This window comes from Pogona vitticeps, chromosome 3 (assembly GCF_051106095.1).
Source record: "Pogona vitticeps strain Pit_001003342236 chromosome 3, PviZW2.1, whole genome shotgun sequence".
Classification (NCBI taxonomy): Eukaryota; Metazoa; Chordata; class Lepidosauria; order Squamata; family Agamidae; genus Pogona; species Pogona vitticeps.
This window is the reverse complement of record NC_135785.1, coordinates 54,865,301-54,892,069: the sequence shown is the minus strand read 5'-3', so window position 1 is coordinate 54,892,069 and position 26,769 is coordinate 54,865,301. Positions and strand designations below refer to the sequence as shown.

The following is a 26,769-nucleotide window of genomic DNA, read 5'->3' as shown; positions in this document are numbered from 1 at the left end:
CTGTCATCCCAGATATCAAGCTGTTTGAAGTGAAATCTCTAAAGCTTCTTGGCTGCCTGTTCCATGGGCTTTTTGGAGTTGTTGCACTTGTCATCAGTACACCCCATCTGAGACTTAAGACTGGTGGATTTTAGTAGTCTATGCAGGGCTTTGCCTGCCTGAGTAGCTGCTGAAAGGTTTCAGACATAGCGATGTAAGACTTTTTCAGCACCACCAAAGACCTAAGTGCCTGAAGAAGTGGATTGTAATCCATACACACTCACACGGAAATAAAATGTTTAGTTTTTCAAATTCCACAATTCTTCTGTTCTTGAAACAAAAACTGCTAAAATTAATAATAGGAGCCCTGTGACACAGTGGTTAAAATTGTAGTACTGCAGTCAAAACTCTCAACCTGAGTTCGATCCCTAGAGGCTCAAGTTTTTGACTCGTCCTCCTATCCTTCCAAGGTCAGTAACATGGATACCTAGCTTGTTGGGGGGGACAAAGTATTCCTTGCATAATTACGTTGTAAACTAACTGCCCAGGGAGTGCTTTAAGTACTATGGAGTTGTATACAAGCAGCACAAATTAAATATTCTCTGCTATGACTGCAGAAAATGTATCCACTTGTAAGGGGCAATCTGCTGAATGTAATTTAATTGTACTATCTAGATATTATGTAATTCTACTTAAGATAGCTTAGTCTCTGTTGCAAAAAGGAGGTTTAGAACATATTCTGTCTTTTGAAACTGGGACAACCGGATCAGCTTCAGCAGATTTGTGACCCCTGCTACCAAATGCTAATAGTTCAAAGCCTTTAAAACAACAGATTGATTGAACAACATTGTAAAAAATTGAAAATGTTTTTAATTACTAGGTAAAGTTGCTTATCTAAATGTTCCCTCTTTTAAAAAAATATTACACTTCATTAAAATGTATGCATTATTCATTTAATTAATATCTATATTATTAAAGAAAGATACCACAACAAATCCATCTAGTTCCAGCCCAGATAACAGATCTTACTAATAAACTCTTAAGTGGAACACAGCCTGGCTGAGGCAGTGAATGAATTTCCCTTGTTTCTCTTCCCTTGTCTTGTTTATCTGAATCCTTCCTTACACACTTCAGTTACTGACAGTTGGGCTGGATTCAGGAGGGGCCTTTTTGCACTGTAACACTCAAGCAGTGCTATGTTTCTTCCTTCGAAGGCCTAAATGGTTTCATCTCCCATTTTTTGTTTTTGTTTTTTGAGACTATATCACTAAGCTTGTTGTTTAATATATTTTTTCTGCCATTTTTTCTAATTGGTGCTGCTGTTAATATACATAATCCAGTGTTTTGATTACTTACTTGCTTACTTAAAAAAAATTAACCCACATTTCTCTTCAGAAAGGGGACGTGGTGGCGCGGAGGGGACGTGGTGGCGCTGCGGGCTAAACCGCAGAAGCCTGTGCTGCAGGGTCAGAAGACCAGCAGTCGTAAGATCGAATCCACGTGAGGGAGTGAGTGCCCGTAGCTTGTCCCAGCTCCCGCCAACCTATTGGTTCGAAAGCATGCACATGCAAGTAGATCAATAGGGACCACCTCAATGGGAAGGTAACAACGTTCTGTGTCTAAGTCGCACTGGCCATGTGACCACGGAAGATTGTTTGCGGACAAACGCTGGCTCTATGGCTTGGAAACGGGAATGAGCACCGCCCCCTAGAGTCAAACACGACTGGACAAAAATTGTCAAGGGGAACCTTTACCTTTACCTTTACTCTCTTCAGAAAGGACTCAGGTGGCTTACAACAGTTAAAAGACAATATTTAAGTTAGTAACAATGAGTATATGGTACTAAAAGGATCCATGAATACAATACCAAAAAACATAAGCAACACCAAAATGCATTCAATATATTAAGGTACAACAATCCATGTTAAAAACTTCACTTGGCAGGCATTCATTCAAGGAGAGCTTGCCCAAGAGAAAGATCTGGCCTGCTTGCAGAAGGACTGTAAAGCTGGAACCAGCCTAATCTCCTGTGGGAAGGAGTTCCACTGGGAGCAGCAGTGGAGAAGGTCTTCTCCCTTGTCCCCACCAAACACATGTGAAGGTGACAGGACCAAGAAGAAGGCCTCTGCTGATAATCTTAATACTCGAGCAGGCTCATCAACAGAGATCCGGTTCTTGAGATAGCTTGGGCCCAAGACATTTAGGGCTTAATAGGTTAAAACCATAACTTTAAATTCTGTCCAGGAATAGCTCAGCAGCCAGTGGAGCTGCTGTAAAAAGGGAGTTGTGTGATCCCTATGTCCAGCCTCCAGTTAAGAATCTGGCTACTGTGTTTTGGACCTGCTGAACTTTTCTGACACTTTCCATAGGCAGCCCCATGTAGAGTGTCGTCTAGTCTAGTCTAGTCTAGTCTAGTCTAGTCTAGTCTAGTCTAGTCTAGTCTAGTCTAGTCTAGTATAGCATAGCATATGCTTATTTGATTAGTCATTTCGACGGTATCAAAAAGCAGACAAATCACACAGATCCAAAGTAAACAGCTAAAAAGAGATAAAATACATTTCAATAGTAAAATAGAAAAGAACACGTACATATTTTAATTGAGTGAGTCACCCCTTCAGGGAACCCCTATTTGATCAATGTACTGTAGTGAGATCTTATGGCCATTGCCTTAAATATGAATTTTGCTATATCGCGGATAATCGCATTTGCGCTCTGAAGAAAATACAAAAGTCTAAAGTCACAAACACTCTTTTCCAACAACGCAAGAGGCGACTCTACATATGGACATCACCAGATGGGCAATACCAAAATCAGATTGATTATATTCTCTGCAGCCAAAGATGGGGAAGCTCTATACAGTCAACAAAAACAAGACCTAGAGCTGATTGTGGCTCTGATCATAAGCTTCTTATAGCAAAACTCAGGCCTAAACTGAAGAAAATAGGAAAAACCACTGGGCCAGTCAGGTATAATCTAAACCAAATCCCTTAAGAATACACAGTGGAAGTGAAGAACAGATTGAAGGAACTAGATTTGATTGACAGAGTGCCGGAAGTACTATGGATGGAGGTTCGAAACATTATACAAGAGGCAGCAAGAAAAACCATCCCAAAGAAAAGGAAATGCAAGAAAGCAAAGTGCCTGTCCAACGAGGCCTTGCAAATAGCAGAAAAAAGAAGGGAAACAAAATGCAAGGGAGATAGGGGAAGTTACAGAAAACTGAATGCTGACTTCCAAAGAATAGCAAGGAGAGACAAGAGGGCCTTCTTAAATGAACAGTGCAAAGATATAGAGGAAAATAATAGAAAGGAAAAAACCATAGATCTGTTCAAGAAAATTTGAGATATTAAAGGAACATTTTGTGAAAAAATGGACATGATAAAGGACAAAAATGGTAGAGACCTTAAAGAAGCAGAAGACATCAAGAACAGGTGGCAAGAATACCCAGAGGAATTATACCAGGAAGATCTGGATGTCCGGGACAACCCAGATAGTGTGGTTGCTGACCTTGAGCCAGACATCCTGGAGAGTGAAGTCAAGTGGGCCTTAGAAAGCATGGCTAACAACAAGGCCAGTGGAGGTGATGACATTCCAGTTGAACTATTTAAAATCTTAAAAAAGATGACGCTGTTAAGGTGCTACACTCAATATCCCAGCAAGTTTGGAAAACTCAGCAGTGGCCAGAGGGTTGGAAAAGATCAGTATACATTCCAATCCCAAAAAAGGGCAGTGCCAAAGAATGCTCCAACTACTGTACAGTTGCACTCATTTCACACGCTAGCAAGGTTATGCTCAAAATCCTAAAAGGTAGGCTTCAGCAGTATATGCACCGAGAACTCCCAGAAGTACAAGCTGGATTCTGAAGGGGCAGAGGAACTAGAGACCAAATTGCCAACATGCGCTGGATTATGACAGAGGATGAGATGGTTGGACAGTATCATCGAAGCAACCAACATGAATTTGACCGAACTCCAGGAGGCAGTGGAAGACAGGAGGGCCTGGCGTGCTCTGGTCCATGGGGTCACAAAGAGTTGGATACGCCTTAACGACGATGATATATGTATTTCCGGTCCTCAGGAGGTTCAGATTCTTCTGAGATCTCAACATGTAGCATGTAGCATTCCATCTTGGGATCTTCTACCAAATCATCCCAGGCATCTTCCTCTCCTCCCAAGTTGCCAGTCTGAATGGACCAGTTCATCTTGTCTTCTTCTTCATTTCCCTCCCCCTCTGCTGCCTCTAAGCCTTCTTTCATAGTCCCCAGATCACATGGCGCTTCTCCTCCAGCTAATGGTTGATCTCTCATTCTTGGGCTTTTTCCAGTTCCTGGGCTTTATTGATTGATTGATTGATTGATTGATTGATTGATTGATTGATTGATTGATTGATTGATTGATTGATTTGATTTGATTTGATTTGTATCCCGCCCATCTGGTCTAGTTGACCACTCTGGGCGGCTTCCAATAAATATTTAAAATTGAACATAAAAATTACAGACAATCAGAACACATCCAATCATAAGCAAATAAGGAAAGGAAAGGACAAAAAAAAGTTAAGTATTGACTGGAGGGAAGGCCTGAACATATAACCATGTTTTTAATTGACTCTTGAAAGTGCCCAGCATAGGGGCCGCATGAATCGCCAGAGGAAGGTTATTCCAGAGGCGAGGAGCCACCGCTGAGAAGGCCCGGTTTTGTGTCCTCAGCCTCACCTCCTGGCTCGTGCGGGTGATCCGGGTAGATTTAGGTGGGAGCAGGCGTTCCGCCAAGTATCGAGGTCCTAAACCGTTTAGGGCCTTGTATGTAAGCATTAACACTTTGAAGTCAGCGCGGAAATGGATGGGCAGCCAGTGCAGCCTGGCCAGAGTAGGAGAGATATGTTGGTATTTCCTCACTCCAGTAAGGAGTCAGGCCGCTGCGTTCTGCACCACGTCAAGTTTCTGCATCAGCTTCAAAGGCAGCCCCACATAGAGCGTGTTGCAGTGGTCTAATCTAGAGATTACGAGCGCATGTACTAAAGTAGTGAGCACCCCCGTGTCAAGGTAAGGTCGCAGCTGGGCAATCCGCCAAAGATGGAAAAAGGCGGTACGGACTACCGACGCCACCTGTGTTTCCATGGTGAGCGACGGGTCCAGGTGTACCCCCAGGCTGCAGACCCTACTCTTCGCGGCCAGGGTCACCCCCCCAAATGAGAGAGAGTCACCCAAGCCACGAGCCACAGGTCCACCCACCCTCAGAACTTCCGTCTTGTCACCTTTGTTCACCTTGACCTGCCTTTTCTGGTATTCCAGGGGATATTCCTGCCTTCTGTTCTTCGGTATGTTCCTGGGCTTCTGTATTGTATTATCAGATGAGCAAGATTTGGGGCTGTTCTGAAACAAAAAAAAAGACAAAACACATTTGATTCATTTTACTTAAACAAAGTAAAAAAGCAGTCACGCCAGTGGTGGGCGTGAGAGTTTATGGGTGGGTGTGAGTGGATCTTGGTTGGCCCCTCCCCTATAGCAACAAAAAGCTCTTCAGGTCCTGAGAATTAGTCAGAAAATGTGAAGCACCTGCTCCCACCGTGGGGGTGGGGAGGGGAATTGTAAAAAATCAAAATTGAGTGTAGCAGTTGCCCCTCTTCCTGCCACAGCCATGAATAAGATTGCCACCAAAAATAAGGAGGTGGAATGCTGCCTCCAGTTTGCAAACCTTAAAAAAAGCTATTTGTTTATACATTTTATAGAGAACAGCAGAAGGAACAGTCATATTGCTCTTCAGGGAAAAATGCAAGTGTAGAAATACGGGCAAAAAGATGCCATTTCATAGTCATCAAAGTAAGTGTTAGTCAGCTACTTCATTCTTGGTGAGGGGGTGGGGGATGTGATGCTGCAATTGATTTATCGGGTTTCAGTGACCTTGTAGTGTTCTCAATCCTGTTGCTCCAGGTGAGTAGGGGATGGACTACAATTGCCATCATCCCCAGCCAGCCTGGTTATCTGAGCGGAAATGTAATGCAGTATGGTAGGCTTCTGATTTTGTAATGCAGTATGGTAGGCTTCTGATTTTGAGGTGGAGATCTGCTGTAAAGATTAATCCAGAGGTGTAAATCCAGCGTTCGACATACAGTATGTGCCCCTCCAGGGCTGTTTTCTTCTTCCTAACAGCTTGCTTTACTGTCCAGCGTTCACACCCTTACATAGTGACCGGGAATAGCATACTGTATTGTGGACGATCTTGGGTGATCACTAAGTCCGTAAGGTCTATGGATATATACCAGTGTTTTTCTGGTGATCTCCTCATAAATTATAGCCCCCTTCCACATAAAGAAGTGCTGCAAAGCAGTGGGTGGAGGCAAATTCCCCTTGCTTCATTTGAATATTACATACGTTAAAATATGCTAAGTGGGGGGGAACTAATCTGTTTTAAGTTATCTTAAATCACCACCACTGAATCACTGGTTGGATTAGATAACCGACTAGGATAATTGTTCAGCAGACGCTGCATTTTCAGGAGCCCCTCCTAATTTCTGCCCTATCTTCTGCAGAGTCGCGCAAACCACTTTCCCCTGCGATCCCTGGTGCTTCAAGACACGGAGTCCCAGTCTGTAACTTTCGGTCTTCAAAAGCAGATTTGCCCTTTAGACCAGTGGTTCTTAACGTGGGCGATAATGCCCCCCAGGGGGCGATTTCATTTTTCAGTGGAGTGGTAGAACGAAAAGGGGTGGCGTGGGGGCGCTGGAGCAAAAGGGGGCGGTAGGGGGGCGCTGGAGCAAGCCAAACCTGTGAAGATGGCTGCAGCCTTTTTACAGTGTGAATGAATATATATTTTCCTCCAATTTTAATTTAGTTTCAGACTTTTTGTCTTGAAATTTTTAGTTCCTGCATTTGTTTTTATGCCCTTTTTATATTTCTTTTTGCATCTTAAAATTCACTTGCAACTAAATCATTAAATGTTACTTTTTGGGGGGGCATTTCATTTTCTTGGAATTTAATTTTGTTTTCAGGGGTCATTGGATTTAAGTGTCTTAAATAAATAAATAAATAAATAAATAAATAAATAAATAAATAAAAGATATCACTGCGGGGAGGGGGGCGATGATAACTTCCTCAATGGCTCAAGGGGGCGTTTCTTTCAAAAAGGTTAAGAACCACTGCTTTAGACGGTTGCTCAGTTAATTTACACGTCTTGAGGTCTGGAGGTATTTTGGAGACGTGCCGAAGACAAAGCTTCCACACTCTGCACGTGTTCAGAGGGCTGCTGGTTGTTATCTAAGATTGTTTGACCTCTCTCCGGTCGGAATCGTGGCCCGCAAAGAGATTCCGAGGCTAATCTTTAATTCGAAGCATTCCACTGCTCCCTTACCCGCGCATCGTCCCCCCCCCCCGACCAAACCTAAGAACCTTTTTTTTTTTGCTTCTGGACTCCGCTTTCCGAGAACGCTTTCGCTCAACTTCGCTGCTCGAGCTGCCCTTGCCGCGCTCGGTCGCTAGATGGCGCCCCGGAGTTCTGTGCGCGCGTTGCCCAGCCGCGGCTTCGCCTTTGGTGGCGGCGGCCGCTCGCTCCGCACCGGCTCGAACCGTGAGTGGCAGAAGGGGAATCGGAGCCGCGGGAGGACGGGCGGGCGGAAAAACCGACACGGGGCGCCGTAGGAGCGGAGGCTGCGGCCGGGCTACAGGTGACAGAGCCCGGGCTGGTTCCTTGGTCGGAGCAGGGAGAGACGAGGCGGGTGTGTATGTGTATGTATGTGTGTGTCGGTGGGCGGGCCTATAATGGGGGGGGGCATTCAGGTGTGGGGTGCGGTGGTGGACGCTGAGGACCCCCCCTCAAAATAATACATGGCTATGCAATGAGGGGTGCTGGAGGGTCTGCTGTGAAAGCAGGGGGTGGGCGGGTTTACACCTGCATAGGCGAAAGGAGCGGCGGCCGTGCTGCGGGGCGGGGGGGGGGACGTGGGCGCGCGTCGGGTATGCTGTGAAGATGTGACTATGGGGGTCCGCACTAGTCACGTGTAGGCTTGGGTGACGACGGCGGGGGCACCTCGGAGACGGGCTGGCAAGCGCACAGCAGGCGGTCGTGGCATTTTTTTAAAAAACTGAAATGTCTTTGGGGGGGGGGGTCGGCGCCATTCCGTAGTGTGAACGCAGGAGTATGAACGTGAAAGGAAACGGGGGAAAGTCTGGGCGGCTTTAGGATCCGGGCTGTGGGACGTGGTGCCGCAGATGAAGCGCCGCGCGCGTGGGGGGATGTGTGTGTATGTATGTGTGTGTGTGTGTGTCTTGTGTGTGTGTGAGTTGGAAGGTGCCGAGGGCAAACAACGGGGTGCTAAGGGGTCACCATCCTATGTGGGATCTCAAGATGTGCGGTGGCTTGGGGGCTATCCGGTAAGGAAATCTGGGCAATTTTTTTTTGGGGGGGGGCTTAGAAGGCAAAACTGGAAGGGCAAGGTCAGAGGGGTAAGGGAGAGAAAAAAATCTCTCCCGGGCGAGGTGTGGGACAGCCCTTGGCGAATTGACAACAGGGAGGCACTTAGCTGGTCTGAGGCAGGAAGTCCTGGAGAAGTCTAGGGACCAGAGTAATATAGGGCAACCTCTGGGAAATGGCTTTTGCGGGTCAGATTTAAGGGACAACTGGAAGAAGGGCTAATGGGAGCACCACACAGGGAGGGCTACAAGGGCAGGAGGAACTGGGACCCTGGAATAGAGTGGTAAGTATGCTGTGCGGCAGGATATATGGAAGGAGTCGGCTGCATTTGCTGGGGAGGGCACAAATTCACCCTTGATTCCAGTATCAGAGGACCTGTGCTTGGAAACTTCATTTGGTAACATGGCTAGTAATAGTCACAGGATAAGGTGACCTAATGATCCAAATGTCAAAAGGGGGGGGGGGCTGGAATGTCTTGGTTTTGAAATGGCATTGTGAAACCAAGGACACCCCCTCATGTGTACTGTGTCGCTTTGGGATAAGTTGTAATCTTTTAAAAGTAGCCATGTCAAATTGAAAGGAGAGACTTCTGGCAGCCAAGTCTTCTTGATTAGAATATGGAAACAATTGTGAGCTGGTATCCTTGAAGAAATTGGCTGAGGTACATGGAGGTGGCTATATGGGCTACCCAGTGGATGGTGTTTTCCTTACACAGGTGTATATATGTAAGAACCATGCTAGAGCCCGTTTTACAGAGTATACTCTATCAACTACAGTGGGGTTCTGTTGAGCGTTCACCCAACAAAATAAACATGTGTGTATTTGTCACATATGACACTGCACATGATTCATTTAAACCAGCAGCAAATAACTTCATAAGAAAATGCTGTGTGTGAATGTTCCTTCTAATACTTCAAGAGTGGGAACTGCTGTTGTGTGTACCTAATGTGCTATGAAAATGGATAATGAACCCACCTAGAGTAGTGTGTGCATTAATGGGGCGATATATAAATAAAATAAATAAACAACTGACTTTCTAATTTTTTGTCAGACCCAAAGTGATTTTCAGTGAAGACAAGAGAAATGAATTTCCTATAGCACAATCCAATGGAAGTGTAATTAAACTCTCATTGAATTCAGTGGGATTTATTATCTAAAGCCCATTGCTTTTTTTCTCTGTACCCCATCCTAAAATCTAAGGTCTGGAGATAAATATTCTATCAGTAATAAATCAGGCATTATACTGTAGCTAGCCTTGGGCCAACATTTAGTCCCAGGGGAAGTGTGTATGGGACTGCAGCCCTCATAGGTTTATATCCATTGTGTTGTCTTTGCCCAAGGACTTTGGAGGTTTTGTTCAAATGATCTGTGGTTCAGTGCTTGGCAGAACATTGTTCCTATCACTTAGCTGTTAATCTTAACCCAGGTGCTCTTCTGAACTGGGGATGCTCAATGGACCAGAATTTCAGATAATGGCAAATCCTTTCCCCAACATCACTTAAAACATGTAAGGCAAAAAAGTGGTCAGAGATGAATGAATAGTGTGTAGATTTCTTTGGGATGATGAGGAAGAAATAGGAGTAGAATATACTGATTAATCTACTATATTATGCTCAACTGGGTAAGCAGCTGTTTTAACTACATACAGTATATGCTAATCCCTTCTCCTCTCCACATTCTTTATTTCTTTGTTAATAACACTGTTTAGAACTGATGCGTTAAATTGGGAATTAAACTTTATGCTAAATTTTTGCCATGGCATTGCAACATAAATCCCAAATTTTGCCAGGCTTGCTGCAGGTTCTTTTCCTTTCTGTGGCTCTTAGTATGTTTTTTCTGATGCAGTAGATTTTTTTTGTCATCTCCTCCTCCTTCTCTCTCTGTTTTATTTCATTAATCTGTGGAAAGGCTGAACCACCTTATTGTGGTAGCATCTTTTTCTCTAGCAATTTGTGAGATGCACAGTGGGAGTCTTGTGCTGCATTATCTTTTTCTCCCCTCTTCAAATCCATCTGAACCTTCCCTTTTGGAAATGCAATGGGTGTCACAGTGGTGTGATTTACTTAGTGACTTTTGGCAGGCAAACTGTAGTAAGGAGAAGCCACCAGAAGCACTCAAAATAATTGATGCCCACCTACTTCAGGCTGTGGAAGGAATAGCTGCATAGGTCACAGTGCCTTATTTTGGAGCAATGCGTTGGGAGCCTATCACAGCAACTTGGCAAGTCTGCAGCTGGCATTAATGGAGCCTTTTAAATTTTCTATATGTGGTATCTACCAGGAAATTGATCATTATGCACCTTGTCTGGTGAATGTACTGTAGCACTCAATAGCAAGGTATGGCTGGTCAGTGGTCTGTTTGATTAATATCTACCCAAATCAGTCTTCGCCTCATTTTGGAGAGGTAATGGATTGTTGAGAGATAATTGGAAAGAATGAGATGTTGACGTTGCAATACTTGCTTTTGAATGTGGAGCCATGCCATGTAGATACAACAGACTCTGTAACGTTTATCTTGATAGTTCCTATGATGACTCTGTGAAGTAGTCTGCTGTTACCCCTTCCCCATGACACAGAAGTGGGGAGGCTGGAGCTTTGGGAGAATTGGATTGGTAGCTGCTCAGCTGGCAGCTCATGGAATAAATACAGTGGTGCCTCGCTAGACGATGATAATCTATTCCACTGAAATCGCTGTTTAGCGAAATCATTGTCCAGCGAAAAGCATTTCCCCATTGGAATGCATTGAAACCTGTTTAATGTGTTCCAATGGGGAAGAATCGTTGTTGTCTAGCGAAGATCGGCCATAGGAAAGCCGCTTTGCGAACCGCCAATCAGCTGTTTAAATCACTGTCTTGCGAAGCTTAGGTCCCAAAAACACCTGTTTGCGAAAGCAGAGGGAGCTGTCAGAATCGTCGTCTAGCAAAAATCAGTTTGCGAAGCAGGGACCAAACATTGTCCAGCGAAATTCCCCCATAGCAATCACTGTTTTGCGAATCGCTATAGCGATCGCAAAAAGCCTATGTCTAGCGAAAAAACTGTCATGCGAGGTAACTATCTAGCGAGGCACCACTGTACTTGAATGAACAAATTCTGCTATGCCCCAAGAGCTGCAACACAACAGTACACTCTCTTTCATAATGCAGACATGGATGGCCTAGCAGAGCTATCTCATCCATTTTAGGAAATACTGGTCTTAATTTACCATATTAACTTCATGGAATATTCTTCGGAGCAGCATGATCATCACAAGTAAAATGTATAATGGCAGAGTTATGAGTCTCTGCCCTAGTTTGTCCCCCAGGGTCTAATGTCTTAATCCTTCTTTGAAGCGCTGTCAGGTTGAAAGGTATCTTAGGAAAAAAAATTATTGGTGTGTCTCCTGGCTTTTGGGAAAAAAACAACCTAATAACACTTAAATAGTTCTGACACATAGCAGAGGTTTACCTAACGTGTGTTTAGAAACCTCTAATGAATGGATAAAACAACTTCTGTGGTAGGCTTGTTTCACTGCCCGCCAATTAATTTTCTTTCTTTCTTTCAGTCTTTCTAACTATAAGTTAATCAGAATCCATCTTCCTGTAATTTAAGTGCATTACCTGTTCTTCTCCTTCTCCTTGTTTCTTTCTTACTGGAGGCTGAACAGCATCATGACTGCTGTGATTTTGGATATGGCAGCTCTAAAGAGGGATGTTGTAGTGTAGTCAGCTTCTTAATGCAAATGCTATGGAGACCAACTGGTTTGCAGAAAGCTTAAAGCATCTATTAGCCTACTGAAGGCCGCTACTATTTTGCACTGGGCTTCTTCACACCTCCCTTCTTTCATCTTCTTCCTCTCCTACCCCCTTCTCCTCCCCCCCCCCAGGCAACCATTGAAGAGTGTTTGGAAATTGCAGCTGATGCAATATGCTTTATTCAAATTGCTTTCTGGTGTGAGTTTTATGGACCACCTTACGCAGGTCATATTCTTAATTGCATTGGCTTCCACTTTGTTTCCAGTTCTTGTTCAAGGGCTGATGGTAGTTAATAAGGCCCTGAACAGCTTCAAGATTGGATAACCCTAAAACTACCGCTGCCTGTATAAACTTTGGTGTACATTAAATTTTTATTCTAAGTTTCTGCTTTATGTCCCATCACAAAATAAGTTAGGTTATTGGGCGTGTGGGATTCCCTCCCAGAAGATAAATAATTGGTTCCATTTCTGATCAGATAGACAGTAGAAATTTTATTTTTCTTCAAGGATTTTTATTGGAACTAGTGAGAGTGGATTATTCTATTTTGGATATGATAACATTGCTGCTTTTATTTTGGTTTATCATTTATCTTTGGTATCCTGTTTAACCTAAGGAGAATTCATAGGGTTTCCAATAAATAGAAAAACATTTCTGATTTCCCCCTTTATTGGGCTTGCTTTCAATCTCCACTGTCATACGTTCTACAAATATTGGCATGTTCGTTTAGAAAATTGGGCAAAGCATAATTTGCTTTAAGTGTTTTCAGGGAGACAGCTGTGTTAGTCTGTTTGCAGCAAAACCTGGGGCACCTTACAGTCATGTTATGTGTCATAAGCTTTTGAGTGCTCCATCCCATTTCTTCTGTATTTGAAAAAGTGGGCTGGCACTCACAAATGCTTTGTGTTTAACCACTGGTTGTTTGTCATGCTGGATCCAGCTATTGATTGGCAAGGTTGTACTTCTGATGTAGATTGATTGAGAACTAGGAAAAATGCAAAAGCTGTTATTTTATCTTTGGAAGAATGCAGTCCATCCCTTGCTAATCTCTTGAGTGGTATGGGAGCTGAGAATGTGTGAAGTTTTCAAGACTGCAGATGTTACCAACAGTAAGAAATAAAGTTTGTTCTATTTTTTCTTTTAAAAAAAGCTGTGAAATACCAAATGTGATCATGATCCTTCCCCAAAGTGCCACAAGAGTTCTAGAGTGCTCAGCATTTTGTTTGTTTTGATGTAAACACTAATCTCCTCACAATCCCTAAACATCAATGCTTTTATTTCAGGAAGTTTTTCTTGAAATTCCAATTATCTTTCTGTTATGACTTTAGTGGATTGTATTAGGGAGGCCATTAGGAAAGTCCATTCTCTGCCTCAAGGGTGTAATACCGACTAAAAATCTGCAAGGTGGTCCTGTATAAAACAAGAGAACATGTACACAGAACTTTAATGCTTTAAAACACTGCTCCATTTTTTGTTGACCTAATAATAATACTGTAATAATATTGCATCACTGTAGGTTCTGGAATACAAGTGCTTGTTGTTGTTGATGATATTTTATTCAGTTCTCCGAGCTGATTAGTCAGCCTAAGGAACCCTGAAAAATGTTCCTCAATGCCCAGGTATCAGAGGTGGATGGATATGTGTGTGCATGGCAAGGCCTGTGTGAGTACCTGAGTGAAAGTCTGTGTGTCTGAGAGTGAGGAGATGGCCAGTTGTCCCCACACCCTATGCTGGCATGCAGATTCCAACTCATCACCCAGTCCAGCCCTTAGGGCTAAATGGTTGCACACCCTGGCTTTAGGCTATGCAAACATCTGGGATGCATTTAAATGGAATGAGAGGTAGCGGAGAAGAAATATTCAAGATTAACTTGGGGGAAAGTAATGCATTTTGAGAGCAATGATGACAGCTAGCTCCATAATAATGAAATGTATGTGAACCCGCATGAGTAGTATGTGAGATGCCCTCCTAAGTGGTGCCAGGGGTGAAAGTATCATAGGATACATTTGAAAGCAAGTACAGCTGCAAAACTGAATACACAACTGTGGTATTGGCCTGATGGGATTAGTGGAGTTGGGAGGCAAATGAAGCACAATTGGATTTCTAAGGGTAGAGTTTTTTTTTTATGAATGTGAGAAACTTGGTCAAGGAAAGGAAGGTGTTCTCTTGAATTTTTAAAATATTTCATGCTATAGAAATAGACAGATTGACGCAGAAATTCCTGCTTTTTCAGTGGCTGCACAGCACTCTGCAGCTCCCAACAACTTAAAGCTCCACTAGAGTATAAAATTGCATCTTCAGTAAAAATACACAGAGCCCATTTGCAAAATAACCTTTAAAAAAGAAAAGAAATCAGACATTTAGCAGGCAAAAGCTTGCCAGAAATTTCTTCACCAACCAGAAAAAGGTATCTAGAGAAAGGGCTGCTCACACTTCATCAGGCAAGCTCTTCTCCAGCTTTCACGCCTATTAGGAAGGCCCTATCTTTTTTTATCAACTGTGTCTCAGCCCTAGGAGAAACATAAGGGTAGCTCAGTTGTAAGGGTTACTGATCAAGAAGGGTAGTGTCCCCCCTCCACATACTTCTCACTCCCAGTTTCATGGGCACAGAGGACTGAATCCAGTTGTTAGTCGCAACTAGAGTAAACCCATTGAATCAATGGAATGTTTGCATAAGTGTTGTTAAAAATACTTGTGTATATATCCAATAGGTCTCCTGTAAGTGGAGAATAACAATTGGATTTAATGTGCTCTGGGATCAGGTTCAGATGCTTCACACAATCCTCCTTCTCTACATGGAGGAACTGTACATGTTTTGCATTTGCTCTTAACTGTATGCCTGTTGGAATGTAGCTTTAACCAGATGTGGATGTGAAACTAGCTTTGACAGAATAAAGCTAGCTTTCAAGCTTTATGCCCTGCTCTAGTGAAGGGGAGGAAAGAAGATAATAGAAGCAAGCAAAGTACATCTAACAGAGGCCATGACTATTCAGACCTACGGTACTGCCAGCTATTATAGTCGAGTTAGAACTTGCTTGTTGTAAGAGAATCGGCAAGCCTGCTGCTTCTTCTGAAATGTCACTGTGAACTTCAAAGTAATGTTGCCGCTTTGATAATTTGTGTGAAGTTAGAGAGAGAGCTTTAGATATGTGGCAGATTTGGGAAGGCAAAGGTAGACAGGTGCTGCTATGGAGAGAGTTTGCCTTTATGCCGCAAGTCACTTGCCCACCTTCCACACAGAGGGATTTCATGTGGTCCTGCCACAAGGTGATTGCTGCTTTCAAATTAATCTTTCAAAGAGTAATGCCTCTTGTTTGTCTGAGGTGGGTTAGCTGCATGGAAGATGGCGCTCCTAGCAGGAAGGGCCGAGCACTGATTACCTTAGAATCAAGGTTATTGGCTGATTTTTGTAGGCTAATAATCTACCTCTTATGGTTAATTTGTTAACTGAATTAACACCTTAATGAAACAGTTTTTAAAATGAGAATGTCAGAACGTACATGGTTACAAACAAAGCTGCTTCTTGGGGTTAAAGGGAATGGTGGTGTCTAGTATTATACACATTGGCAACTGTTAGCATAATCCAATCAAACAACTGTAACTCCATAATACAGTAAGTGAAAGTCTGACTGTGCAGTGTGCTTTCTTTCCACACTGCCTATGCAGAGTCTTTATTGGCGTATCTTCCAAAATGCTGTTGACTACGTAGTCGTACGTTCAACTCATTATTTGTACAGAGGTGCTTCTCTGTTCATATGGTTTGTTCACCTAAATATTATTCTTGATGATTACTTTTCCCCTATAGCAAAAAGAATGTTAAAAGTAAAAAGTATGTTGGGTGGAGGCTGTTTGTCTAGCTGACTAGCTACACTGGCTGGGGATAATAGGAGCATTTCTAGAGAGTCCCAGGTTGGATAATTCTGTTTTAGCTGCATGGCATTGCTCAGATCTACCATTTAGCAGGTGCCAGTGACCATTGCATCTTTTGCAAAGACTCTTATCGGAAAGATACATAGAGAAACCCAGCCCAAAAGATTTGATTGTATTCTTTATTGACTCAGTTGTGTCTAGGTATGGAGAAGGCAGGAACTCAAGTTAGTCAACTCAAGTTGTACGGTGTCATTTTTTCCAAAGAAAGGTCTTCTGTGTCATAAAACACAAATGTCAACCTTTGTGTCCTGGAATTGCAAATACCTAGTAGTGAAAACTGAATATTGATTGGGAATGATTCTTCTGAAGTCAGACTTAAATGAGATTCTCATCAGACTGTTGCACAAATAGCTTGAAAAACTTAGTTCTTGGTACAATTCCAGAATCCATCACTAAGCATGGCGATGCTCGTGGGAGGATTGTTGGAGATGTAGGACAGTGGTTCCCAACCTTGGATGACCCAGGTGTTCTTGTACTGCAATTCCTAGAAGCCTTCACCACCAGCTGTGCTGGCTTGAGATTCTGAGAACTGCAGTCCAAGAACGCCTGGGTTGCCCAAGGTTGGGAACCACTGGTGCTAGAAAAAACCCTCATTTTCTTTCATGTTGTGACTTGCGCACTATGTTTTATTCATTTGAAGGGTTTAGTACTTTAGGCCATCTGTGTCAGTCTTGCTTCAAACCCCTTGCTAATACAGAAGCCTTTATGTGTTAGTCTGCATCTGTCTTCTCAATTCCTCTCAATGTTGGGTTTTTTTAGGCTCATGTGTAAGCAGCACTTATCTAGTGGCACAAATTGGTGGTGGTTCTTTGAACCACTCTGTTTTCTTCTCTGGGTTTCTAGTGGCAAAAGGGTGGCATTCTGATAAACAGAAAGGAAATATGCATGCATCTTTCTGTTTTGAATTTCCCTAAAAATTAATAGTGCTTAACATTGTAAATTTTTGATTCAAATGATGTCCAATGTCCATTTAAAAATATCACGTTTGTTTTCTTAAACTCTTTACTTTTTATCTTCCTGAATTAAAATAAAATATTCTTTTACTTCTTAAAATTATAGCTCTTCATACATACATTAATGTGCTTTGTTTCTTAGTAGTCCTGCATGTTCATGTCCATGTGCTTCTTAGTTCTTGAACATTTCAAAGCTGTGGACATTAATCTGAGAGCAGGTAGATCTTCACAAAGGTCAGTCTCAGTTTGTAATGTCTTTTCTACTTTCCTTCAAAGTTTACAGCTGGACTTGGAAAAATTACTTTTGGGGATTATAATCCCCATATTTCTACTGTAAAAGTAATTTTTCTAAGACCTGATTTATAGAGTGGTCCAAAATAGACTAGAAAGATAAGTAGGAGTAATCTGTAGGCTAGGTTATAGATCCACTGAATCTCCAGAATTTGAATTATAAACAAAGTATAGGAGATTGTGCATAATCTGAGTATTCTGCTGGCCCGAATCCATAGTCTCTCCAGATGTTGCTTGAGAAATGGAGACATAATGGGAAAATGCTTAGGTTATGTTATGTGGCCTTTTTCTTAGCCCAGGAATAACCTTAGAGGATGTTCCTTATTGCTTGACAGGCAGAGCTCAGCATCAAAATATTATGCTGCCATTCAAATAAGAAAAGAACTAGTATTTTGAGACATGTAGCGCTTAAGAGGAACATGAAGGGTCTACTTAGTACTGTGTGATAATTGGGTACTGAGGAACCAGTCCCAGTTCAATGTTGCGTTGGATGTCCATCTATATGTCCAGCTCCATGAAAGTATTTTTCTGTCACAGTAACATATTGAAGAAGGATGGATTTTTATTTGAGTATGGGAGATGCAGAAGAAGGGATCTGTGCAGACTGACAAGGTGGTCTTTCAGAGCATCTATAGCCAGACAGTACCCTAGGCATTGGATAAAGTTTCTTGACTATCTTTATTAAACAGTGACTCACTGAAAAATGCATTGGATATAGACTGTTCCCCCGAAAATAAGACCTAACCTGAAAATAAGCCCTAGTATGATTTTTCAGGATGCAATATAAGCCCTACCCCCCCAAAATAAGCCCCAGTTAAGTTAAACCCCGCTCTCCACCATTGTGCAGCAACCAGAAAAAGATGACATGACTGTAAAATAAAGCATTCCCTGAAAATAAGCCCTAATGTGTTTTTTTGGAGCAAAAATTAATATAAGACCCTGTCTTACTTTCGGGAAAACACGGTATGTACCTTTTACTCCTTCTCCAGGTCAGGCTCAGGTTTGTATTCTTTTCCTTGCTGCTTTCTAGATTTGCAGTGTAGATGTCAATTTTTGTTTCAAATTGATATATGCTACCTATAAAAAGAAAGGTGTATTTGAGTCACTGCAAGACAGTAAAGTTACTGTACATTCATGCATACTTTAGATGGCAACATGATTCTGTGCTATAAGTAAACAATTTAATTAAAACAAACAAAAACAAAAAGCCCCCCTATTCACTAACAAAGAGAAACTCCAGCTTGAAAAGATGGCTTTGAATTTTTTAACTCAAGTTAAAACCTGACAATAGGAAATGTTGAGGGCACTTTGTAACACAGTTCCAGTAAGAAGAAGCTCTCACTTCCTGCAATGAGAAAAGCTCCTTCACACTCTCATTGATCACTGCTTGCTGTCAAGTTGATTTAGACCTACAACGATTCTTCTCAGGGTCTTCTAGTGCAAAGTAATTCCCTTCTTTTGGGGATATTCTGGGACTACATAACTTGCTCAAGGCTATACAGGGATCTCCCGGGAGCATAGTGGGGAATCAAACTCACAACCTATGGCTACACTCTAGCAGAACTCTTTTCGTAGAAAAGCTGCACAGAAAGCAAAACAAATTTGGAAGCTTCAAACAGCACCAGATTTCTTCAGATACATTGAGGTCAAGCCGTCTAGGGTTCAATTACAACAGTCATCAAACGTTGTGAGGTGAACATTTTGCATTCTCAAACCCAATATTCCAAATGCAAATTCTAAAAACAGGAGGTAAAGATGTTTTACCTAAGCAATTGACAGACCACAAGAAAGCAACACTTTGAAAATGCAGAGCAGAAAAACATAACAAAAAGTCATACCAGCTAGAACTCTGTACAGTCCAGCATTGTGGTACAGCAACTTGTGAGGGAAACTCACAACCAAAGAATGAATGCAAGAACACTGCTCCTTCTCATGTTTCCCAGAAGCGAGAACAGAAAGTCACTGGAGGTAACATATAGTGATAATGACTCACACCCATACATTTATCTAAACTCATCTGAAAGCAACCTTAATGGCCATTACTCCATCTTGTGGCAGCAAATTCTAACTAGCTTCAATCCCCCAAGACGATACACACAAAATAAAATGCAACTGTTAAAAAAGGTTTACATCTTGCAACGATGGGTTGTATCTATCCCTAAGGATCTGAAAACAGCAGACTGGTTTCCCAGATCTATTGGGTGAACAAGAGAGCTGTCCTTAGCTCCCTTTCATCACATTTGTTCTGGACCAAGAAGCGTAACACTGACCTTACACTCAGAATTGCACAGCCATGCAAGCAGTCTTAAGTCATGAGACCCACTCTGCCACTATCAGCTAAATTATATGGGAACAAACACATACAGTACTGTATATATTTACATCCTCCTGAGCAGACCCACAATTGCTGTCATTGTGGTTGTTGTCATTCCCTTGTGCCACTTTCCTGCCAGGCTACTCTAAATATATTCTCATGCAAACCAAGCAGCCCTTTGAATATACTGTCAAAACAATTACTGGTAGATACAGCTAAAACCAGAAACAGCATTGTAGGAAGAGTCATGCTTAAAAAAGATAAACTCAACACTGATATAATAATCCTTTTAAGAGGAGGACCCATGGAAGTTGCTGTTTCTTCCATCCAACCCACAATGTCAAGGCTGCTTTCTGGAATATGAAGCAACTTGGCTCCTCTGCCTTCTGTTATTGCTCCAGCTTGAAAAAAATTGACTTTTGTGGTTTGTTGCTTTTGCAATATATTACTGGTTACCTTTGGTGCATTGGCAACTTTCTGCTTCCCCCTGTAGATCTGGCTGGCAACAATGTGGATCGCCAGCCTAAACACAGATATGCAAGAAGACTTCCACACCCCATATTGGGGAGCACAATCTGTGGCCTTCTGATGTTTTGGGTTTCTTGCCACCAAACATCACTCACCGCTTGCCAGCTCCAGCTGCACTGCTGCTGTACAAACAAATCCTGTATCAGGATGATTGGCAGCGGAGATGGAGAGAGAATCTCAGCAAAGAAACTTACACTGTGTGCGTGAAACATCGGCCTTTCAGCAATCATCAAATGCAACCCTCAGAACTGAAAAATCTCTGCGCTCCTGCCTACATATCATTTAAAAAATTTCATTCTCAAATTACCAATGACACTCAAAGCACCTTTTTACTTACATCAGCTGCATAGTTGTTGAATACGGATGATACAAGAATGCGTTTGTGGCACTCTGGGATTGTTCTTTCTTTAGCAGGGTGAGAATACCCTTCAGCACCCCAATTTGTCAAGTCAAATGGATGTTTGTAGGCCAGAAAGTATGTTGTTGAACTATTATAAGATATAAAATCACGTGTTGCCAGTTTAATTCTTTTTGGTGAATTCTCTGTGTGAGACGTCTATGAAAACCATATTTCTAGTACTGTTTTTGAAAAGTCTCTCATCTAAGATATGAACAATGTCACAGCTTTTTGTTTGGTATGGTGTTGGTTTTAGTTGTGGGGATTCCCTCTTTTCAGTGGGTGGTTATGATCACTTTGCAGCAGTTCGTTCATTCATTCGTTCATTCGTTCATTCGTTCATTCGTTCATTCATTCATTTATATTTATTTATTTAACTTATATGCCGTCCACTCTACCCAAAGGTCTCCGGATGGCTTACAATAATTAAAATACAATAAAAATACAATAAAAAGATAAAACAATTAAAATATAATTAAAATAGATACTCTAAAATTGCCATCAGGACTCACAGTTGATATTATTTCAGTTAAAAGCCTTCTGGAACAGGAAGGTTTAGTTAATACAATTACTGTAGTTAATACAACAGGAAGGTTCCGTTAATACAATTATTTGCTGCTTATGGTGAGTTTCCCTATTGTCCATAATTTTCATAGAACCATTTGTGAATATATTCCAGATGACATAATTGAACTTCATGTATTTCTTCCAGATCATCCTGTTGTCTGGTGGTACCTAAAGCAAAGTATGGATGGCATTAGTGCTACGTTCTTTGTGTCAACATCGTAATAGATTTTTGCAGAACCTCTCATTGGTAGTTGCAGCTTTTACTGATTACCTGTTTGTTTGATTTTTTTATAATATAAGATGTTGTGAATTTGGAAGCATTCTTTATTTATTTGATTCATACCCCGCCTTTTCCCCAATTTTGGGACCAAGCTCTGAATCTATTGCGGACTCTGCCCTGATTCTGTATATTTTAATCATATCTCTAAAATGTTTAATATTGGTTTTTAGGAAGTGCCTGTTGCAGAAAAGGCTATTGGCCTAGAAATTCACCATTCTGTATACTGAAATAAATTATTTAAAGGTATTTGGCAGCATAAAACATGTGTTTTAAGTTCACTATAGAATATATTAAGTTCAATATGAAAAAAGTATCTTAAATAGGGAAAGATGGTCGTTTGTTGTTCTCTGAGTGACTCCTGGTAACTGCTTATATCGAAATTAATTGTGAAATGAAGTTCATTTCACAAAAAATATTTATTTGGCTATTTGTCTTTGATGTCTGATGTACTAATAGCTAGGTTATTGTAGCTCATACTTAGATAGGAAGCTTTTTTAGATTCATCTCAGTAGCACACTGAAAGCATCTGATATGACCTACTTTCTGGTGACTGTGTCACTGCACCTGTGCAGGTTCTGGTTCCTGAGTTTCAGTAATGTGTGTTGTTATAATTGCCCTTTGCCTTGAAATGCTGCTTTTATCTCCCATACTTTGTTGTTATGTACTAGACTGGGATATGCTCTTCAGATATACCCCTTGCTTTCTGGATGTTGTGTGTAAAATCTGTCACAAAGCTTGATCACATTAGGATACTGATATTTCCTAATTTTAAGTAAAAGTGAGTTTCTAGTCCTCATGGTTTGAAAACAGAAATGTGCAGATGATGCCACATCAAGCAGAGGGTCCAATGTTTCCAGGCTTATGCTACCTCCTTCTACTATAGATCCTAGTTCTTACATTCCATCCCTCACACTTCTCTGCTGTCTCATGCCTCCCTGTGTCATCATTACCTCTCTTCCCTCAATTCACAAGATTGTTCGGACTATAGATAGAATGATTCCATGTCTGGTATCTTTAACTCCTAATAAGAAGAGAGGGATGTGATGATAAAATAGATGATGCCCTCGTGGCTCAATCTGTAATAAATGCCTGAATAATAATGTAGTTCTGAATTGCTGCTTGTTGTTTAGTCATTAAGTTGTGTGGGACTCTTCATGACCCCATGGACCAGAGCACACCAGGCCCTCCTGTCTTCCACTGCCTCCCGAGTTTGGTCAAAAAATTGCTGCTACTTAGATGTAAATTCCGTCAAAACAATGGGGCCCTGCTTAAGAGTAAAATGGGACTTTGGGTTTAGAATGTTAGCAATAATGCAGCCATCAGGGCTCTAATGCCAGCTTTTCTGCTGGCAGATGAAAACCGTTCAAATGTATCAGATTTGAGTTCTCAGGAAAGGCTGCCTGTGGCTGAGAGCAGAAATTGCTATGGTGCAATCTCAGAGACTATAATTGCATACTGTATTTTGGATGCATAGAAGTCTGCCCAGTGGAACCTTTTGACACTTCCTGCTTTTGCTTCCACTCCAACGCGATCACTGATATGTGCAGAAGTCAGCTATCAGACTCTGATGCTTCATTCAGGTACAGAAGGCAGTGCTAATGGCTTGAGATGCTACCATGTTGGTTCTTGTCAAGCAGAGAGCAAACGGGGTAGCCTTATGTAAGACTTTTGGGGAGAAGATAAAATGCATAGAAATGCAGAATTATTAGATTGTTAGTCATACCAGTTCCTTCAAGCTGTGATTTGGCAAGTAAAGGACAACATTTTCATAGCTTTCAAGAAAGACAGCTGCTGCAATGTATTCTCTGAGTGGAAGTGAGGGAGATCACTTCAAACCGATAGATCCTTCCTAGTTCCTTAGACAGTTGGAGATTTTCATTGAAATCATGGTGTGGGGAGGTTTTTTGTCCACTCAGATACCTGATGACTATACTGTTCTTTCTTTTATATTCTGGTGTGTGCATGCGTGCGTGCGTATGTTTTGTTTTGTTTTTTGAAGCATTTCCTGATAGCAAAGATTGGAAAAGTCTTTCAACAAGAGAGAAGACTAAAACAGGAATAAATCCTGACTAGATAGGCGGGATATAAATCAAATAAATAAATAAATAAATAAATAAATAAATAAATAAATAAATAAATAAATAAATAAATAAATAAATAAACAATGGAATAAAAACACAAAGACAATAATTGATGAATAATCTCTTCCATTTTGGCTTCCAGTTCGAGTTGGGATGTCAGTGAAGGCATTATAAAATTAAAGCACCAAAACTCTGTTTTGAGTCTTGGCTAATACAGGATAAGTGTTGAATTGCAAAAATCAGAAAGGTGGTTTCATTCGGATTAGAGTGGCTGGTGACTGCTTTTGGGAACTAATATGCTACTTAGGTAAATGGTATCCATGCAGTTTCTTTCAAGTTCATATAATAAATACATCCATCAGTGCCTGTCTTATGACTTTGTTTTCTGTTTTGCCCCCTTAAAAGAGGCTCTATATACACATTTCAGAGAGGTAGCTTTTAAAGTCTGATTCAGCATATACTGTATGACAAAAACTTTTACTTTCTAGACAGCAGCCACGAAATTAAAAGACGCCTGCTTCTTGGGAGGAAAGCGATGACAAACCTTGACAGCATCTTAAAAAGCAGAGATATCACCTTGCCAACAAAAGTCCGAATAGTCAAAGCTATGGTTTTTCCTGTAGTGATGTATGGAAGTGAGAGCTGGACCATAAAGAAAGCTGACCGCCGAAGAATTGATGCCTTTGAATTGTGGTGCTGGAGGAAGCTCTTGAGAGTCCCCTGGACTGCAAGGAGAACAAACCTATCCATTCTAAAGGAAATCAACCCTGAGTGCTCACTGGAAGGACAGATCCTGAAGCTGAGGCTCCAATACTTTGGCCATCTCATGAGAAGAGAGGACTCCCTGGAAAAGACCTTAATGTTGGGAAAGTGTGAAGGCAAGAGGAGAAGGGGACGACAGAGGATGAGATGGTTGGACAGTGTCACCGAAGCAACCAACATGAATCTGACCCAACTCCGGGAGGCAGTGGAAGATAGGAGGGCCTGGCGTGCTCTGGTCCATGAGGTCACGAAGAGTCGGACATGACTAAACGAACGAACGTATGACAAAAACAGTACTGTGGCTTAACTTTTAAGGATATCAGATTTATTTCAATGTGAGTTTTTGTGGATTACAGGACACTTCATGTACAATATCTAGGCCCCAGAATTTTACAAAAATGTCAATTGTAGTGCGGTCCAAGTAAGATGGAATATACAAGATGACTTTCACAGTAACAGTGGTGGTATTAACGCAGCTAATGAACATGAAATGAACTATGGAGAGAACCAGCTTATTAATGTAGATAGTGTGCAGGTATCCTCCCCAGTAAACTGATTTTCTCCCCAGCCTTGTGTTGTTGTTTTGACTTATATACTGCTGTATAGTACTAGATCACCCTCTGTGTAGTTTACAACATAATTATGCAAGGAATTCTTCAAGCAATGTGTGTAATCATTGTACTAACCCTGGAAGGATGGAAGGCTGAGTCAGCCTTGAGCCGGCTACCTGAATTTGTTAGAGATGAATTCCGTTGTGAGCAGAGGCTTGACTGCAGTACTGCAGTTTAAACACTGCACCATGGGGCAATTATTTTGTTGGTGGTTTAATAATAACAATAACAATAACAATAACAACAATAACAACAATAACAACAACAACAACAACAACAACAACAACAACAACAACAACAACACCAACAGCACCAACAGCACCAACAGCACCAACAGCACCAACAGCACCAACAACAACATTAAATGGGGGAGATTCAATCAAAGCCATACACATGGGCTGTCCCAGAAATTAGATACCCAGATGGAATAATAGATTGGACTCAAAACGAATTAGAAGAATTGGACTGAAAAACACGAAAACTAATGAACATGCATCATGCACTACATCCAAAAAAATGATGTGGACAGATTATATTTACCATGAAAAATCAGAGGCCATGGATTACTATAAATAGAGCAGGTAATAGAGGAAGAAAAAAGTCTAAATGATAATATCAGTACAAGCAGAGAAAAATTACTGAAAGCAGTGAAAATGGAAAATATTTGAAAATAAACAGGTGGAAAAATAAGCCACTACATGGACAACATCTGCAAAATATTAATGGAAAGCATGATCATAATTCAACATGGGCATGGCTAAAACTGGGAATCCTTAAGAAAGAAATCGAAGGCTTGATTTTTTGCTGCACAAGAACAAGCACTCCAAACCAACCTGATGATAGCTAAGATCCAAGGAATTAGTGTTAACAGCAAATGTTGATTCCGGCGTGAAAAAGATGATACTGTGTCACACCTCATCTGTGAATGTCCAAAGATTGCATGAACAGATTACAAAGTTAGACATGATCGAGTGGCAAAGTTAGTGCACCAGTCATTATGCAAAAAAATATAACTTGCCGGCCTCAAAAAAACCCATGGAAACATCAGAAGGTGTCAGAAAATGAGGAAGTCAAGATCTTGTGGGATTTCTGGATCCAAACAGACACCTGGAACAAAACACACCAGACATAGTATTAATAGAATGAAGAAATGTCTGGGTCCTTGACACTGCAATTTCAGGGGATGATAGAGGTGAAAAGAAAGAAATAGAAAAACTAACAAAATACAGAGATCTGGCAAAGCATCTTGCTTGCGGATGAAAAATACTTCAGCGTTCCTCATAGTCATTGGGTTTTTGGAGACAATATAAAGAAATTTCACATATTATTATAAAGCAGTTGCAGATTTCAGAAATAACACTATCAGAGCTACAAACCCCGGCAATATAAGGAACAGCATACATACATAGTGTGCCGATATTTAACAGATACTTTGGTTTTTGGTTAAAACTTGTATCTGTTATATAATACCAGTCAATGTTTTTATAATTTTGACTGTGCCTCAAGTTTTTTTAATAATAACAATAATAACAATAATAACAACAACAACAACAACAACAACAACAACAACAACAACAACAACAACAACAACAACAACAACAACAACAACAACAACAACAACAACAATAATAATAATAATAATAATAATAATAATAATAATAATAATAATAATAATAATAATAATAATAATAATAATAATAGTTTTCTTGGCAACAGTAGCATTATCAAAAGTTGAACGAACATTATTTGTAATTACTTCAAAGGCAACATCCTAACCACTGACTGTACTCTAGCAGAAAAAAAAATTACTTTACGTGATGCCAATATATTTATCTGGGAAACCTTGACATCTGAGCGTTCAGTCTGGAGGCAGGCGGTGCATCACAGCCTCTCCCAATCTGATGAGACACTTGTTCAGCAGGCCGAGGCAAAGAGGCAGTCCAG

The 26,769-nt window shown here is 41.2% G+C and overlaps 1 protein-coding gene and 1 long non-coding RNA gene across 6 annotated transcripts in view; one reads left to right on the top strand and one right to left on the bottom strand.

Moving 5' to 3' along the window:
* Positions 1 to 7,447: 7,447 nt before the first annotated feature.
* The window catches only part of SEMA4G (semaphorin 4G), a 110,955-nt gene continuing 91,633 nt past the window's right edge, over positions 7,448 to 26,769 (top strand). Inside the window, exon 1 of one of the 4 annotated variants that reach the window (XM_072995632.2) lies at positions 7,448 to 7,541. The gene's annotated coding sequence lies outside the window, so the exon portion shown is untranslated. Of the gene's footprint in view, positions 7,690 to 26,769 lie in introns of all 4 variants that reach the window. The other 3 variants (XM_072995633.2, XM_072995631.2, XM_072995630.2) reach the window with 3 other exon arrangements.
* LOC144587893 (uncharacterized) lies at positions 15,849 to 26,485 on the bottom strand. 2 transcript variants are annotated; one of them, XR_013543125.1, is made up of 2 exons: positions 19,124 to 26,485; positions 15,849 to 18,362 (listed from the first exon to the last, which is right to left on the bottom strand). It is a non-coding gene; the product is annotated as an uncharacterized LOC144587893 (long non-coding RNA). The 2 variants fall into 2 exon arrangements; XR_013543126.1 differs by having other exon boundaries at positions 19,556 to 26,485.